The 18,684-nt window shown below is 44.0% G+C and overlaps 2 protein-coding genes across 5 annotated transcripts in view; one reads left to right on the top strand and one right to left on the bottom strand.

Moving 5' to 3' along the window:
- NUCB2 (nucleobindin 2) overlaps positions 1-13,402 on the bottom strand; it is a 126,198-nt gene extending 112,796 nt beyond the window's left edge. The window contains exon 1 of one of the 3 annotated variants that reach the window (XM_030828643.1): positions 12,975-13,402. The gene's annotated coding sequence lies outside the window, so the exon portion shown is untranslated. Of the gene's footprint in view, positions 1-12,856; positions 12,930-12,974 lie in introns of those variants that run through there. The other 2 variants (XM_030828644.1, XM_030828646.1) reach the window with 2 other exon arrangements.
- Positions 13,403-13,453: 51 nt separating this feature from the next.
- Positions 13,454-18,684, top strand: part of PIK3C2A (phosphatidylinositol-4-phosphate 3-kinase catalytic subunit type 2 alpha) — a 125,449-nt gene continuing 120,218 nt past the window's right edge. For both annotated transcript variants that reach the window (XM_030794502.1, XM_030794501.1), the window contains exon 1: positions 13,454-13,602. The gene's annotated coding sequence lies outside the window, so the exon portion shown is untranslated. The remainder of the gene's footprint in view (positions 13,603-18,684) is intronic.

The raw sequence follows: 18,684 nt of genomic DNA, 5'->3' as shown, positions 1-18,684 counted from the left end.
AGAATATCCCAATTTTTTTCTAACTCATTCAGACTGCAATTACAAATAATGTCACATTTATGTTTCTATCTGCATAGTGCTCATCCATGCCTCCATCACTGTAGAGCTTCAGTACATTTCTCAGCACCTTGGGTTGTCTCACACATGCTCTTAAATTGTTCTTCTCTGACCTCCATATTGTTGTCAGCCCACCATGTTTGAAGCTGTGGGGGCAGAACTGGGGGCAGAATGAGGAGAGCTTGCTACCATGAGTGTGCTGATCCTGCCCAGGGATCCTGCCTCTCATTTGTCCCAAAGCTGCAGACACTCAGAATGCCAAAATAGACTTCTGTCCACTTGTAATTGTTTTTTTTTTCCAAATTTGCTTTAACTTCGGAATTTTGTGTAATAATTTACTTCATTTGGGGAAATGTTAGAAACCCATCTAAAAGATTATCTCAGACATCACAGAAACAAATTTTACTTCATTTATTTTTTCTTTTTTTTTTGAGACAGAGTTTCTCTCTCTTTGCCCAGGCTGGAGTGCAGTGGCGCGATCTCAGCTCACTGCAACCTCTGCCTTCTTTTTGGGCTATCACACTGCATTCTCCTGCCTCAGCCTCCCAAGTAGCTGGATTACAGGCATGTGCCACCACGCCAGGCTAATTTTGTATTTTTAGTAGAGGCACGGTTTTACTATGTTAGTCAGGCTGGTCTTGAACTCCTGACTTCAGGTGATCCACCCACCTCGGCCTCCCAAAGTGCTCGGATTACAGGCATGAGCCACAGCGCCTGGTCACTCATTGTCCTTTTTCAGTCATCAGGCTTATGGGAAGGGGTGACCAGTTCACACCACTGAATCCCTCTTCCCAGTAATTCCTGGTCAATTCCCTGGGTCTACTTCTTGTCCATACACCGGGTCACTACCGTACACCCAGAAACTGCTCCCAGGCTTGATGGCAGGGATTAATAACCTGGGGGTATATAGATCTGTCTCCCCCAAAACTCCCTTCCCCAAAGAAATCCATGGATGGAATTCAAGAGGCCTATGAACTTGAATGGGAAGGAAAAAATATCAGTCTTTATTTTCACTAATCTCAAATAGAAACTTAGCAATTCCTTCCCTTACTAATGTAGGCCACAAGTCATAGCAGTACTAGCTGTATCTGTGACTTTGTCACTAACAGATATCCCAGATATTTCTTTTCTTTTTCTTTTTTTTAAATGGAGTCTTGCTCTGTGGCCCAGGCTGGAGTGCAGTGGTATGAACTCAGCTCACTGCAACCTCCCCCTCCTGGATTCAAGCGATTCTCCTGCCTCAGCCTCCCAAGTAGCTGGGATTACAGGCATGCACCACCACACCTGGCTAATTTTTTATATTTTTGGTAGAGAAGGGGTTTCACCATGTTGGCCAGGCTGGTCTCGAACTCCTGACCTCAAGTGATCTGCCTGCCTCGGTCTCCCAAAGTGCTGGGATTACAGGCATGAGCCACTGTACCCGACCACATCCCAGATATTTCTATGTCACATTATTGCAGTTAAAAGTATCTTGAAATACCATTTGTGTCCATAGTGCTATGAAATTATGGTAGTCATTAGATTGCCATTAGATCTTTTTAATATATGAACAAAAAGCATGTATATTATATCCCACATGGTGATTTAATATTTTGAGAACTGCATTTCACTATAATAGGTTTCCAATTCTATTTTAGCTTTGTATGTAAAAACATTATTCTGAGTAGGGGGTCTATAGACTCCCTGACTGCCAAAAGGGTCCATGGCATAAAAAAGGAAAACCTCTGGGATTTGGACTTGATTGGATTTGACACTTAGCTCCACACCCCCATGTATTTGTCCTTATTTACTCTCCTCTGTAGTCCCAAAGGACTAAAGTGGTGACAAACATTCAGACCCACTGACATGCATTCCCCAAGGCAGCATGGTAAGATGATTAAAAGCTCAGACATTGGAGTCAGCCTGCCCGGCTCTACCACTCATTAACCATGTGACCCAGGCAAGTTACTTAACCTCTCTGTGCCTCATATCTGTTAAATGGGAATTAGAATTGTCTCTCATAAGGTTGTTCTGAAGGTTAAATTAGTTAATCTATTAAATGTTGGTTGCGCACAGTGGCTCATGCCTATAATCCCAGCACTTTGGGAGGCTGAGGCGGGCGGATCACTTGAGTCCAGGAGTTCAGGACCAGCCTGGGCAACATGGCAAAACTCCATCTCTACAAAAAATACAAATATTAGCTGGGTGTGCTGGTGCACACCTGTAGTCACAGATACTTGGGAGGCTGAGGTGGGAGGATCACTTGAGCCTGGGGAGGTCAAGGCTGCAGTGAGCGGTGATCATGCCACTGCACTTTAGCCTGGGGAACAGAAAGAGACCTTGTCTCTAAAATTAAAATAAAATAAAATAAAATAAAATAAAATAAAATAAAGTAAAGTAAAGTAAAATAAAATAAAGTAAAATAAAATAAAATAAAATAAAATATCAAGCACATAGCAAGCTCTCAGCAAATGTTAGCTGCTCTTCCAAGTACCTATCATCTGTTTCTTTTTTTTTTCTTTTTTTTTTGAGACGGAGTGTCGCTCTGTCGCCCAGGCTGGAGTGCAGTGGTGCAATCTCGGCTCACTGCAAGCTCCGCCTCCCGGGTTCACGCCATTCTCCTGCCTCAGCCTCTCCAAGTAGCTGGGACTACAGGCGCCCGCCACCATGCCCGGCTAATTTTTTGTATTTTTAGTAGAGACGGGGTTTCACCTAGTCTTGATCTCCTGACCTCGTGATCCACCCGCCTCGGCCTCCCAAAGTGCTGGGATTACAAGCGTGAGCCACCGCGCCCGGCCACCTATCATCTGTTTCTTTATGATATTTCTGGGGAGCGGAAGAGGAGGAGAGAAAAGAGTAGGTTGGCTATTCCTCGTGAGTCACAGCCTGCACATCATACTTTTATGATGCACAAAATGGACATCCTTTTTAAAAGCACATCAAAGAAACAGCTGATAGTTCTTTGAAAATTTTCTAACTTAATTTTAGGTTTTATATAGTAACTCACAACTGAATTAAAAAAAAATGATTCAGTGCAATACAAATGCTCCTCACCACCGGTTTACAAAGCAGGGCTTCCACTGAAATATTAGTCTTTCATAATTCATGCTCAGGCCAGGTGCAGTGGCTCATGCCTCTAATCCCAACACTTTGGGAGGCCAAGCGGGGAGGATTGCTTGAGCCCAGAGGTTTGAGACCAGCCTAGGCAATATGGTGAGACCTTGTCTCTGAAAAATTTATTTTAATTAGCCCAGTGTGGTGGAGTGCACCTGTAGTCCCAGCTACTCAAGAGGCTGAGATGGGAAGATTGCTTGAGCCCAGGAAGTTGAGGCTGCAGTGAGATGTGATCATACCACTACACTCCAGCCTAGGTGACAGAGTGAGATCCTGTCTCAAAAAAAAAAAAAAAATCATGTGAAATTCTATACAAGAGGAGAGTCTTGGCTATGTTGTTTTAACTGAAGGGGAAAAGGTATTAAATATAAACGGAAGTAATTTCATTCATTCACTTAAAATTATTAGGCTCTCTGAGCCAAGCACTGCTCTAGATGCAAATGAATTAATGGTGAACAAGACAAAGTCCCTGCTGTCATTGAGCTTACATTCTAGTGTGGGAAAACAAATACCTAAAATAAATAAATAAGAAAAGTATCAGGAGGTAGTCAGTGCTTCACAGAGCATTAAAATAAAGTCATACTATATATATAGGGACCAGGTGAGTATTTTAGACTGGGTGGTCAGCGAAATTCTCAGGAGGTAACATTTAACCAGAGATATGAAGGACAAAAATGAGCCAGTCACACTAAAAGGGACAGCATTTCAGGCAAGGGAATAGCTAGTGCAAAGTCATTAGAGCAGGAGTGACCTTGCATATTCTCGGCTGTTTAGGAATAGAAAGAAGGCTGCTGTTGCTGGAATGCAGTGGTCAAGGGGCAGAGTGACACAGGAGAGGTAAACTGGATCAGGTTTGTAAGGCTTTGGAAGCAAAGGGAAGGCTTATTCTAAGTGCAATGGAAAGCTACTAGTGAGTTCAACCAGTTGGTGAGGTGATCTGATTTACCTTTTATTGTTTTTTTAAGAGACATGGTTTCCCTTTGTTGCCCAGGCTGAAGTGCAGTGGTCCAATCATAGCTCACTGCAGCCTCAAACTCATGAGTGCAAGGAATCCTCCTTCCTCAGCCTTCTGTGTAGCTGAGAATATGTGAGTGCATCACCATGCCCAGCTATTTAAAAAAATTTTTTTTTAGAGATGAGAGTCACTATGTTGCCCAGGCTAGTCCCAAACTCCTGGGCTCAGATAATCCTCCCCTCAGCCTTCTTAGCAGCTGTGATTTACAGCTGATTTATCATTTCATTTTATTTATTACATTAGAGACAGGGTCTCACTCTTGTCGCCCAGGCTGGAGTCAGTGGTGTGATCATCGCTCACTGCAGGTTCGAACTCGTGGGCTCAAGTGATCCTTCTGCCTCACCCTTCTGAGTAGCTGGGACTACAGGCATGCACCACCACACCTGGATAATTATTTTATTTTTTGTAGAGATGGGGTTTTGTTATGTTGCCGAGGCTGGTCTCAAACTCCTGGCCTCAAGTGATCATCCTGCCTCTGCCTCCCAAAATGTTGGAGTTGCAGGCACAAGCCACCCACTCAGTGATTTATCATTTCAAATCACGCCAAGAATTGCATGGGGTACAAACTTAAGGGGTTAAGACTGGATGCAGGAAGACCAGTTAGATGGTGACTTAGACTAGGATTACAGCAGTGAGATGGCAAGAAGGGTCAGGTTTGGCTTTAGGATGTATTTTGGAGATAGAGCCAGTAGGAACTATTGACTGGGATATGGGAGAATGAGAGGAATCAAGGATGACTCCTGACCTTCTGGCTTATGTAACTGGGCTAATGGTGCCAATTATTTAGGTGGGTAAATATTGGGGGCAATGAGGGGATGCGAAAGTGGGGAACAGATATAGGGTGATAAATTGAGAGTTCTCAATTTGTGCTCATTTTGAGTTGCTTATCAAACATCCAATGAGGTAGACAGTTACACAAATCTAGAGTTCAGAGGACAAGTCAGGGGCTGGAGATATAAATTTCAGAATGATTGACCTAGGAATGGTACTTAAAACCATGGATTTTGGTGAACTCACCTAGTTGAACCATAAAATCAAAGAAAAAAAAAGGAGGCTGGGCGCTGTGGCTCATGCCTCTAATCCTAGCACTTTGGGAGGCCAAGGCGGGTGGATCACCTGAGGTCAGGAGTTCAAAACCACCCTGGCCAACATGGCGAAACCCTGTCTCTACTAAAAATACAAAAATTAGCCAGGTGTAGTGGCACACGCCTGTAATCCCAGCTGCTCGGAGGCTGAGGAAGGAGAATCGCTTGAACCTGGGAGGTGCAGGTTGCGGTGAGCCGAGATCATGCCACTGCACTCCAGCCTGCGTGATGGGAGCAAAACTTCATCTCAAAAAAAAAAAAAAAAAAAAAAAAGCTGAAGATGAAGTCTTAGAGCTCTCCTACCTACCTTTGGAGGTCTGATAGAAGGGAAGGAATTGATAAGAGACTAAGTGGTAAGCAGGGAGGTAGAAGGAAAACTAGGGGGATGTGGTGTCATAAAAGCCTACAGAACAAAGTGCTTCCAGGAAGGGTCATTACAGTCAAACACTGCTGAGTGGTCTGGAAAGACGGGGACAGAGACTTGACCGGACTTGGGCAAAATGTGGGTCATTAGTAACTTAATGAGAGACATTTCAGTATACAGAGGATATAAAATCCCACTAGAGTAAGAAGGTAGGGTCAGCAAGTACAGGTAGTTCTTCTGAGTTTCATTATAATAGGAAGCAGGAAAGAAGGCAGAAGCTGGAGAAGGTGTAAGATTAAGGGAGAGAGGGAAGTTATGTGTGTAAGGGTTAAAGGGGGAGAGACTGGGTGGGGAAGCTTCGAGAAGAGAAAATATAGACATCAACTTTATTTTTTTTTAAAGATTTATTTTAAGTGATATTTTCACTGTGTGCAGAATTTCAAGGTTGGCATTGGTTTTCTTTTAGTACACTTGATCCTTGAACAATAAGGGCATTAGGAGAACTGACCCCTACACGGTTGAAAATCTGTGTGTACCTTTTGGCTCCCTTAAAAAAATTTTTTTTTTTTTTTGGAGATGGAGTCTCGCTCTGCCACCCAGGCTGGAGTGCAATGGTGCAATCTCGGCTCACTGCAACCTCCACCTCCCGGGTTCAAGCAATTCTCCTGCCTCAGCCTCCTGAGTAGCTGGGACTATAGGTGTGTACCACCACACCCAGCTAATTTTAGTATTTTTAGTAGAAACAGGGTTTCACCATGTTGGTCAGGCTGGTCTCGAACTCCTGACCTTGTGATCCGCTTCAGCCCCCCAAAGTGCTGTGATTATAGGCGTGAGCCACTGGCACCCAGCCAACATCAACTTTAAAAACATAGACACAAACCTCAGTTTTGTGCAGACTAAATATACTTCATACCAAAATTACCAAGCTCTCTTATGCTTCTTTTTTCATTTTACTTTAAGTTCTGGGATACATATGCAGAACGTGCAGGTTTGTTACACAGGTATACATTTGCCATGGTGGTTTGCTGCACCTACTTCTTTCTTTTTTAATTTGAAAGTAATACATGCCCATGGTAACAAAGTCAACCTGTACAACAGAAGTATACAGTAAAAAGGCTCCCTCCTATTGCTGACCCTCAGGCTCCCAGTTCCTTTTTATATACGTAGCCACTATTACCAGTTTCTTATGTATCTTTCCAGAGATATCCTATGCTATTACAACACATTCCATTTTTTAACATAAATACTGGCATGCCATAGATTACTTGGCAACTTGCCCTTTTCCCTTAATAAAATATACTGGAGATTATTCCATAATGGAAAATCTTATCAGTACATCTTTTTTAACAGCTGTATAGTATTCCATTTTATGATATACCATAACCTATTTACCCATTCCCTATTGATGAGCATTTAGTTGTTTTCACTCTTTTCCCATCACATGATTTTTATGGTGTGGGGACAAGAGTGACTGTATTTTAGATGCTAATCTGCCATGTGACTCCTGACTAACCCCCAGTCCAGGAATATCTCCAAAATGTCTAGTTATTACTCTTTATGTAGAAACACCTATTCACTGTAAGTTTTGTCTTTCCTTCAAAACCACCCCTGATGTCATTGCATAAATCACAGGCTGTGAGGTCCATAACCATCTACACATTTCTCCCAGAGCATGTATGATTCAAAATATAAGCCCTGGATCAGGGGGTTTGCGGTGTGAAGATCTACCTGTCTTGTGGCCACCAAAGACCATACTCTTGTCCGTAAGCTCCCTAATAAAACACTGTATACCAACAAACCAGATTTGTCTTCCTTATTCTTTGGTTTCTTGGTTCCTTTTGTGTCTGCAGGTTGCTTTGCATATATAACCCTTTCATGGAACATATGAGCAGAATTGTATACCCTCCCCCCAAACTCATGATTAATTTCTAACCCTTAATATCTCAGAAAGTGACCTCATTTAGAGGCAGGGTCTTTACAAAGTAATTAAGATAAAATGACATCATTAGTGGGGGCCCTAATCCAATATGACTGGTCTCCTTAAAGAAGCAGAAATTTGGATAGAGACATTTAAGGAGGGAAGACGGTATGAAGACAGGAGACAATGACCATCTACATGTCAAGGAGAGAGACCTGGAACAAATTATTTCCCTGGCAACCCTCAGAAGTTGGGTGCTCCGAAAGAACCAATCTTAGGCCGGGCACAGTGGCTCACACCGGTAATCCCAGCACTTTGGGAGGCCAAGGCAGGCGGATCATTTAAGGTCAGGAATTTGAGACCAGCCTAGCCAACATGGTTAGACCTCATCTCTACTAAAAATATGAAAATTAGCCAGGTGTGGTGGCGTGCATGTAGTCCCAGCTACTTGGGAGGCTAAGGTAGGAGAATCGCTTGAACCCAAGAGACAGAGGTTGCAGGGAGCCAAGATCGTGCCACTGCACTCCAGCCTGGGTGGCAGAGTGAGACTCTGTATCAAAAATAAAAAAAGAAAGAACCAATCCTGCTGGCATTTTGATCTCAGACTTCTCTAGCCTCCAGCATTCTGAGACAATAAATTTGTTGTTTAAGCCACCCAGTTTGTGGTCCTCTGTTATGGCAGCCCTAGCAAGCTAATATGAAGATGATGCTTTAATGAATATATTTGTATGTATATATTTTTCATAAAGATGCAGGTGTACTGGTAGAATTCAAAGAAGTAAATGTATCATCTTTCAACCAATGATACTTTACCTCCTCTTCAAATTTGCTCAGCTGAATCAATTATACTCCCCAACCTCCTCTCACCTGGTCACAGAATGGCCAACAGCAGACCCTGAACACATGAAGTTGCTCCACATCTCTGTATCTTTGTACACATCCTTTGCTTTGCCTGGAAAGCCCTTCCTCCTGAAATGCTCCTGAAAAACTTCAATACAACTACTCATGTACTGCCTCCTCTCTGGAACCTACTGTGGTAGACAGCCACTAAAATGAACCCCAACGATCCCCAACTCCTGCTATTCACACCTTTGTGTATTCATCACCTTTGTGTATTTCTCTTTTCTTGAACGTGGACTGAATTTATTGACTCACTTCTAATAAATAGAGTATGGCAGAAGTGATAAGACCATTTCCGAGATTAGGTTACAAAAAGACTGCGGCTTCTTTCCATGGGTGCTTTCTCTCACATACTCTTAGTTCTCTTGCTCTCTTTCTTGGTCACTTACATTGCGGAATGTCACTGGCCATGTTGTGAGGAAGCCCTGGGGAGAGGGCTGCCTATGTCGGGAGAGATCAAGGCCTTCTAACAACCACATGAGTGAACTTGGAAGTGGATCTCCCCCCATTCAAGCCCTCAGATGGGATTGGCAGCTGACAGCTTGACTGCAATCTTGTGGGAAATCTTAAATCAGAAACACCCACCTATGCCATGCCAACATGCCTGTCCCACAGAAACTGTGATCTAGTAAATATTTATTACTTTTACTTTAAGCTGCTAAATGTTGGGGTAGTTTGATATGCAGCAATAGATAACTAATACATTTTCCATCTTCCCTCTATCTTTTCTCTGAGCTTCCAGGGTTATTTGGGTTTACCTCTAGTAGTGCTCATAGCACAATATACTATTTTTATTTCTAAGTTGCTCTCCCCTACTGGACTGTCTCCAAGGCCAGGAACCCTAGCTCAGTCAACTTCACATTTAATGTGTCTTTTTTTTTTTTTCGTAGATGGAGTTTCGCTCTTTTTGCCTAGGCTGGAGTGCGATGGCATGATATTGGCTCACTGCAACTTCCACCTCCTGGGTTCAAGTGATTCTCCTGCCTCAGTCTCCTGAGTTGCTGGGATTACAGGCATGCACCACCATGACTGGCTAATTTTGTATTTTTAGTAGAGATGGGGTTTCACCATGTTGGCCAGGCTGGTCTTGAACTCCTGACCTAAGGTGATCCACCCGCCTCGGCCTCCCAAAGTGTTAGGATTACAGGCGTGAGCCACATATTTATTGTGTCTTATCCAAAGTTCAAGCCACTATCATCACTTCCCTACACAGTTGCAATAAACTCCAGACTGGGCTACTCAAATCCCCTAGACCCTTCTAATGCTTTCTCCTCCTAGCTTTATGAAATCTTTCAAAAATGCAACTCTGATCACTTGAAGGCTTAAAATCTTTCTCTTCATTCTTAAGATAAAGACCTAAATTCTTAATACAGCCTCCCAGGCCTGGCATTATCTTCCCATCTCACTATAGTACCTAAGATGCTTCTAGCCAGGCACAGTGGCTCACACCTATAATCCTAGCACTTTGGGAGGCTAGGCGGGAGGATTGCTTGATGCCAGGAGTTTGTGACTAGCCTGGGCTACATGGTGACACCCTGTGTCTAGAAAAAAAAATTTTTTTGAATAAAGATACTTCCTTCTTCTCAGTATAACAACAACACTGGCCTCTTAGTTCCTCAGCTGAGCCATGCTCCTTTCTCAGTGTCTTTGCACACACTGTTCCCTCTGCCGGGTATGCTTTCCCCCATCCTCAATTTCTACTTATCCTTTGGATCTCAGTTCAATGTGACTTTCTCAGGGAAGGCCTTCCTGCCTTCTATTCTAAATCAAAGAACACTATAGTTTTCCTTCAAACTGCTTATCATAATCAGAATTAAATAATTGGGCACGGTGGCTCATGCCTGTAATCCCAGCACTTGGGGAAGTTGAGATGGGAGGATCGCTTGAGGCCAAGAGTTCCAGACCAGCCTGGTCAATATGGTGAAACTCTGTCTCTACTAAAAGTGCAAAAAATTAGCCAGGTGTGGTGGTGTGCACCTGTAATCCCAGCTACTCTGGAGGTTTGAACCCAGGAGATGGAGGTTGTAGTGAGCAGAGATTGCGCCACTGCACTCCAGCCTAGGCAACAGAGTGAGATTGTCTCAAAAAAACAAAAATAAATAGATAGATAGATAGATAGTTTGGTATAATACCCAGCAGAGTCCTTCTACTCAGATGGGGATATAACATTGAGAAAGGAAATAAAAACCTAACTATTATACTTCTTAACAGCATTTTGTAGATGTTAAAATCTCGGCCCGCTGGGGGAACTGTGAGGTTAAAAGAGCATGGGTTGTGCAGTCAGACCCAGTTTTGGATCCCAGCTCTACTCTTTAGTAGCTGTGTGACATTGGGCAAGTTACTCTCCTCTCTGTTCCTCAAATTTCTCAGCTATAAAATTAGGATATAATAATTATATCTTTCAGGAAGGTTGTTGGAGGAAGTCAATGAGATAATACTCATAAAACACTAAGAACAGGGCTGGGCCTTAGCAAATGCTAACCACTGTAAGCCACTATATTTTATCTGTGGTTAAAAAAAAAAGATTGCCCATTTCTCATGTGGTACTGGAAGATGCTGGGGAATATTTGTGGTACTGGGAAGTTCTCTGTGGGAAGTTAGGATTGAAACACTTAAAAATGTAAGGCCTCTGCCTGTAATCCCAGCACTTTGGGAGGCCTAGGCAGGCAGATCACCTGAGGTCGGGTGTTCGAGACCAGCCTGACCAACATGGAGAAACTCTGTCTCTACTAAAAATACAAAAATTAGCTGGTGGCACATGCCTGTAATCCCAGCTACTTAGGAGGCTGAGGCAGAAGAATCCCTTGAACCAGGGAGGCAGAGGTTGTGGTGAGCTGAGAGCACACCATTGCACTCCAGCCTGGACAACAAGTGTGAGACTCCGTCTCAAAAAAAAAAAAAAAAAAAGTGAAGCCAGTGGAAGAAAAGGAAACAGGAGAAATGGTTGCCAGCTATGTTCTAGTTGGTTCCAAATGACAGCAGCACCAGTTTGTACTGTCTCCCAGAAGTCTGTGTTTCCACTGTTTACACATGCATCTTCACAAGCCATTGCTGACAGATGAGATATGCTGAGAGAGGGCTACCTGTTCAGGTTCTTGACACCTGGCAACTTGTGAAAGCTAATTTTTTTGGAATCTGGAAAACCATCAAACTCCTTTTCTTTCTCGTCACCTTATTGGGAACCTTTTGGTTGATCACAGCCTACCATGTATCAGCCATTCAAAAGCTATAATAAAATAATGAAGTCAGAACTGCAACAAGGAAGTGACTCAAGGACCAGGGCCGTCTGCTGCTGGGACTCAGGGGAAATAATTTTCATTTAAAAGAAAAAAAAATTAGAAGAAAAAAATCCAGTCTGTCTCGCTGGATCAAAAAAAAAAAAAAGAAAGGAAGAGAGAGAGGGAGAGAGGAATAAAGAAAGAGAAAGAAAAGAAAAGAAAAGAAAAGACAAATAGTTACTCTTTCCTGAAGACTCAGTGTTCTCCCAAGGCCTCTTGGTTCTTTCCTGAAGGCACACTCAGATCTGGAGCAGAAGCTAGGAAGCTACCCTGAGATAAATCACTTTCCCCACCCTTTTTAATCTTGTGAAAGAGCTGCTGCCAATTTTAGAAATTCCTCCTTTGATCGGAAGATAAAGCAGAACAATGCTGCGGAACTAAGTTGATTTCTAAGGGACATTCTTCTAGAGTGTGTAGCCTGCCCGGAAGTGTGTGTGCATAGAGGAGGGGCGGGGTTGGGGGAAAGACAGGAGTTGGAAGGGGGGGTGTACAAGAGTCGGTAGCTACAGCCATAAGAAATAATCACACATTTGCTTCTAGAATTCCCCATAGAATAGAAACTCCATCCAATTTTGCCATCCCTGGGGAGGTGCAGGCATGTTTATTGCAGCGCTATGAGGGATTCATCCACTCCACATTCCCCATTGCCCTAGCCCCCTTTCGCCAACCTCGGTCCCTGCCAAATCAGGCCAATTTCTTCCTTTCCCATTATTTGCTGAAGGTTCAACTTCTCTTAGAGCCTTCTAATTATGCGTATATACATATAGGCTGATAATTTTTAGTTTAGGCTGAGAAATGCAGCCTAAATCAGTCTGCCACATTAGATTGTGAACGTCTGGATGGTGTAGACCCCCTTCTCCTACTGCTTAAAGGACAATCTGTTGTAAGACGCTATGGAATCGTTCCTCTCCCCTTAACATCTTTGTGCCCCAGAAGCCCCATCTGTAAATGGGGATAATTTTCCTATCTCTTCCCATGGTTACGTAATTTTTAAATCTAACACGTGAGGACCAAACGCTTTACACGCATAATCTCATTAAATTCTCAATAAGAATGTATTATTATGGAGGTTGCATGTGAAAATACTTTGTAATGTAGAAAGAGCCGTCTGGCTGTGAGTTATTATCATGGGGATATCTTCCTTACCCGGCTGTTGTGAGGATGAAACGAGACGCCGACCTGAAAGCGTTTTACGTGCTATCAAGCATTTTACAGAAACCACGTGATAGGCTACTAATTACCCACCGTATACCACCTGACCCACCGTGAGGCCTCGGAAAATGCTGGTTGGAGTGGACGGGTTTAAGTCTTGCCTGTTCCTTTCAGTCTTCCAATCACAAAGTAATCTCGGCGCCGCCAGGGGCCAAGACACAAATCTGGGAACATCAGCCTAGATGAAGGAGGGTGCGGAGTCCCGGGAGAGGGGATGAGAACAATAGGGTACTTCAGTGCCCGGGCCCGGTTTAGCTGGGCTTCGGACGCGGGGCCCGAGGGGCGGCCAGCTGGGGTGTCCGGAGAGCTCCACTCCCCAGGTCTCGGGTGTGCACGGAGAGGCGTCCAGAGCCTGCTCAGCATTCCTCGGGAGAGAGCCAGACCCTGGTCCCCTGGGCCCGTGCGCCCCAGCGCCCCAGCTCCCTTGCTCACGCCACCCGGGCAGCGTCCAAGCCCCACCCGGCAGCTCAGGTAGGCAGTCCGCGCCAGCCAATTCTCAACAAGCCCGGGCGGGGAAGGCGGTGCTTCCCTGTCCGGAAGTGACGTGATGCGCTTGGCTGGCTGTGGAGTCGGCCGAAGCTTTCGGCGGCGGCTGAGCCAGCTGAGGGGAAAAATGGCTCGGACTGTGGCGGCTTCGGCGGCTCAGGTTGTGGTAGAGGCGGAGGCTCAGGCAGCTTGAGGTGAGGAGCGGTCGGTGCGGCTGGGGACGATATTCGGGATCCTGCTTTGCGAGGGTGGAGAGGGGCCCCGGGGTTCCCGGGCTGGAAGGGTCTCTTGTCGCGGCCCCCAGTGCCTTGGGTGCCCGCGTCTGACCCTCCATCCCGTGCTCTTGAAGCTGCCCAGCCCGACTCCCCTCCCTCCGGGCCTTGTTTCCACCCAGGCCGTGCGCAAGTGCTGCGCTGGAGGTGCGAGGAGTCCGCGTCCCCACCAGGCCCCTCTTGTCGGGAGCGGAGGTGCGCCAGGGAGTTAGTTTTGTCCCACAGAAGGAGGGCAGGCCCGCCGGCCCCCCTTCCCCGCCTTGTCCCGCGGGACCGGGCTGGAGCCTCAGTGGCCGGTCCTATTCTCTTGGCAGATTGTTAGTTCTGGCGAGTGTGTGTGTGTTGCACTTCTCAGTGACGGCCCCTTCTTTCACCTCCTGTCCCATCTCTGGCTCTGGGGGCCAAGGATACTTTTTCTTCTTCCCGGGCCTCCCACTCCCACCGCATTGCCTTGCGCCGCGAATCCACTTGCTTTAGGAAGACTGTTCTTTCAGTGTGTATTTAGCGCATCATCCTTCTGAGAGAGCGGTCAGATTAAAAAATACTATCTTAACTCTTCCTGAGTGACGGAGGAATAATAAATAATTGAAGAAAAAGGCACATACTTATTTTCCTCACTGAATTATTGGCTTTAAAAACGGGATTCTCTAGCTGTGGAATTATTTTTTGGGGGAGGAGGGAAATGAGGAAGGAGAAGCTAAGGAAAAAAGTCCGGAGATAACGTGGAAGAGAGAGCCTGTTGTAGTTCTTTTCCTATACTGGCCTGATAGAAATTGAGGTTATAATTATATTCTTATTTTGAACAGTGGGGGTTTGAATTAAGTGAAACGAAGGAGGCCTCCCTCTTTGAACAAGATTAGTTATTAAAGAAATGTCCTGAAATCTTTCGTGGTGGGTTTCAGGCAGAAAAGCTCTGTTGGGAAAATTTTAAAATATATTGTAGCATCAAAGGCCACAGAATATAAGAGATGCAAGAAGAAGAAAGCTATTTGTAGGGGAATGGTGAAGACATAGTAGAAAGGGGGAAGGCTGCACAGAAGTCCAGGAACTAATTCCAGGAGAGACTTTGTACCTTTGCCTCCTTGGCTTGTGGTTCAAGTTTCCACAAGAGACTCCTTTAGCAGCTCTGCCGTAGTTGGGGTTGGTGCTCTTTTTTTTTTTTTTTTAACTGACATGGGGTCTCACTGTGTTACCCAGGCTGGTCTACCATGCCCAGCAGAATGGTGCTTTTTTTTTTTTTAAATTTGATCTAACCTTATCTGGACAGGATGGTGCTCCTATTCACAGTAGCAAATTAGACGAAAGGACCCTAGTTGAGGTATACAAATTTTATTTTTATATAAGATATTTGTATCAAGTCTTTAGTATCAAGACAGTGGTTACATACTGAAAAACAATGTAACTGAGAATAGAGAGATTTTATTTGTTAACTCAAATTTAGTTCAAAAGTGATTTTACGTAGGTATAAAGCACATACGGAGTTTCTTCCATAAATTCCATACATTTTGGCTAAATTAATACATTCTAAAGCAGGTTTTTTCTTATTAAAGTGTCTTGCTTTTTGTGTTTTATATGCGTGTTTCTTGCAGTTTTCTTTGCAAATGACATGTTTTAATGTTTTCATCACAGGTTTTACAATTTTTTCTGTTTTGGTTTGTTTTGTTTTTCGAGACGGAGTCTCGCTGTGTCGCCTAGGCTGGAGTGCAGTGGCACGATAGCTCACTGCACCTCCACCTCCAGGGTTCAAGCGATTCTCCTGCCTCAGCCTCCTGAGTAGCTGGAATTACAGGCACATGCCACCACACATGGCTCATTTTTGTTTTTTTTCAATAGAGACTGGTTTTCACTATGTTGACCAGGCTGGTCTCAAACTCCTGACCTCAAGTGATCTGCCTGTCTTGGCCTCCCAAAGTGCTGGGATTAAAGACTTGAGCCACTGCACCTGGCAGTTTTTTCTGTTTTATAGAATACAAAAGTTGGTATGTTTGCATTGAGGAATTTTAAAAACTAACTTTTTGTAATGAGTAGCTGTATACTAAGTTTGTTTCTTCTGCACTTAATAGTTCTAAAATTTTCAATTAATTGAAGATTGCTTGCATTAATTCCCATGTCCAGGACTCTTTCTTTAGCACAGGATTTTGCATTTAAGTAAGCACATTCAATAAGTGAACTTATACCTAAAGAGTGTTGAATTTCCTAAGAACTCAGAGTTCTTATAGAGCATCAGAGCAGCAGTAGTGCAAAGCATTTTTTATAACTTGTCTTTCTTTGATAACATGAATTATTCCTTTTCTTTCTTTTTTTTTTTTTTTTTTTTGAGATAGAGTCTCGCTCTGTTGACCAGGCTGGAGTGCAGTGGCGTGATCTTGGCTCACTGCAACCTCCACCTGCTGGGTTCAAGTAGCTCTCCTGCCTCAGCCTCCCGAGGAGCTGGGACTACAGGCGTGTGCCACTATGCCCAGCTAATTTTTGTATTTTTAGTAGAGACGGGGTTTCACCATGTTGGTTGGCCAGGATGGTCTTGAGCTCTTGATCTTGTGATCTGCCCACCTCGGCCTTCCAAAGTGCTGGGATTACAGGCTTGAGCCACCTCGCCCGGCCCTTTTTTCTTTTTTGAGACAGTCTCACTCCGTCACCCAGGCTGGAGTGCGGTGGTGTGATCTCAGCTCACTGAAACTTCTGCCTTCTGGGTTCAAGCAATCCTCCTGCCTCAGCCTCCCAAGTAGCTGGGATTACAGGTGCACACCACCACACCCAGCTAAGTTTTGTATTTTGGTAGAGACGGGGTTTCACCATGTTGGCCAAGCTGGTCTTGAACTCCTGACCTCAAGTGATCTGCCCGCCTCGCCCTCCCAAAGTACTGGGATTACAGGTGTGAGCCACTATGCCTGGCCTATGCATTGTATTAATTAAGCATATTCCGAAAATAATTTAAGACAGGCAAATGATAAAGGTGGATGTTTTTGGTGGTGCATCACATTGTTGGTGATTTCGTTTTAGTAGTTGTACCTGCATAGGGCTAAAAATGAACCCTCTCAAAGCTCTGAGAGTGCCGGAGGGCCTGAAAGAGTGCCTGGCACTTCAAAGGTTCCCAGGGATAAGAAAAATGAATGAAACAGTGCTTGCTCTTAGGAAGTTCTCATCCATTTGGAAGACAAACATACATTTATAACAGTATAATTATAAGGGCAGGCTAAATAGGATATGGTCACCTGGGCTGGGAGATGGAAAAGGAATGAGTAGGTTTGAGGAGGAAGAGGATGCTCAAGTTGAGTCTTAAATGATTAATTCCTTCTATTCATAAGGGCAGGATGGATAAACGTGATCAGGTTCTAGGCCCTGCTCTGCTTCTATCAAGCAGTGAGATATTGAGCAAACTGCTTAATACTTCTGGCATCCATTTTCCTTATTCAGAATTCGACTACATATATAAAGCAGTGCTGTACATTAGAAATATGTGAGCCAAAAATGGGAGTCACATAGGTAGGAGATTTTACATTAATTTTTTCCCCTAAATCTTTTAAATCTGGTGTAGGTTTTACACTTGGTACATCTCAATTTGGAACAGCCACATTTCAGGCACTTAATAGCTCCATGTAACTAGTAACTACCATATTGGACAGTATAGATCTAGAGGCTGGGTGCGTTAGTACATGCCCATAGTCCAGTGCTTTGGATGATCGAGGCAGGAGGATCTCTTTTTTTCTTTTTTCTTTGAGATAGAGTCTCGCTCTGTCGCCAAGGCTGGAGTGCAGTGGCATGATCTTGGCTCACTGCAAGCTCGGCCTCCCAGGTTCACGCCATCCTCCTGCCTCAGCCCCTGAGTAGCTGGGACTACAGGCACCTGCCACCACACCCACCTAATTTTTTGTATTTTTTTTTAGTAGAGACGGGGTCTCACAGTGTTAACCAGGATGGTCTCAATCTCCTGACCTTGTGATCTGCCCTCCTCCGCCTCCCAAAGTGTTGGGATTACAGGCATGAGCCACCATGCCCGGCCAACAGGAGGCTCTCTTGAGCCTAGGAGTTTGAGGCTGCCGTGAGCTATGATCACCACTGCACTCCAGCCTGGGTGACAGAGTGAGACACTGTCTCAAAGAACAACAACAACCACAAAAAAGATCTAGAGGCTATTCTGTCTTGGTTCCCTGCTTGAAAAAGGAAAAGGGACTCCAATGAGAAAATTATCACTGGTAATTTATAATTTGTAATCATTTTGATGGTACTTATATATGATGTTCTTTTGATGAGAATTATGGTCATACTTGCAAATATTGCTGTAAGCATCTTTCACGTTGTTCATAGGATTATGGTTGAGATGAGAAGAAATGTCTTTGTTTTCTCTGCCTCTGTAGTGGAGTCATATTTTTGTTATCTTTATTTTGTTCATTTACGTACACTTTGTATCCTTTTTTTTTTCTGCAGTATGTTATTTCTTTTTTTCTTCTTCTTCTTTTTTTTTTTTAATAGAGATGGTGTCTCACTATGTTGACCAGGCTGGTCTTGAACTCCTGGCCTCAAGCAATCCTCCCATCTTGGCCTCCCAAAGTGCTGGAATTACAGGCATGAGCCACTGCACTCGGCCTGCAGTCTGTTTTTCTAACGTAATGGATTTAAAAGACAATGAGAGAGTGCATATGGACATTTTAGAAAGTTAAAAGGAGATTTATACAATTTTAAACTACTTCTTGGATTTCTTAAAATTTTAAACTTAGCCATTTGGGTACAAAAACAAATGGGATTTATAAATCCTCTTTTAATAGATTTGAAGACAGTTATTGTTGGCTTAGCAGCAAGTATTTATCTTTTAACCTTGAGACTGCATTAAGATAGTGTATAATGAACATGCTTACTGTCAAACATAAGGCTTTCTGTTAGTATTACAGTGTAACAGTTACATTATTGATATGACTGATGTGCAATGTTGGTGCACTTAATTTGCTGTGCACTGAGTTTGGTTAAAAAACACTAGTGGAAGGCCGGGCGCGGTGGCTCATGCTTGTA

This window comes from Nomascus leucogenys, chromosome 15 (assembly GCF_006542625.1).
Source record: "Nomascus leucogenys isolate Asia chromosome 15, Asia_NLE_v1, whole genome shotgun sequence".
In the NCBI taxonomy this organism is placed as follows: Eukaryota; Metazoa; Chordata; class Mammalia; order Primates; family Hylobatidae; genus Nomascus; species Nomascus leucogenys.
This window is presented reverse-complemented; position numbering and strand designations above follow the sequence as displayed.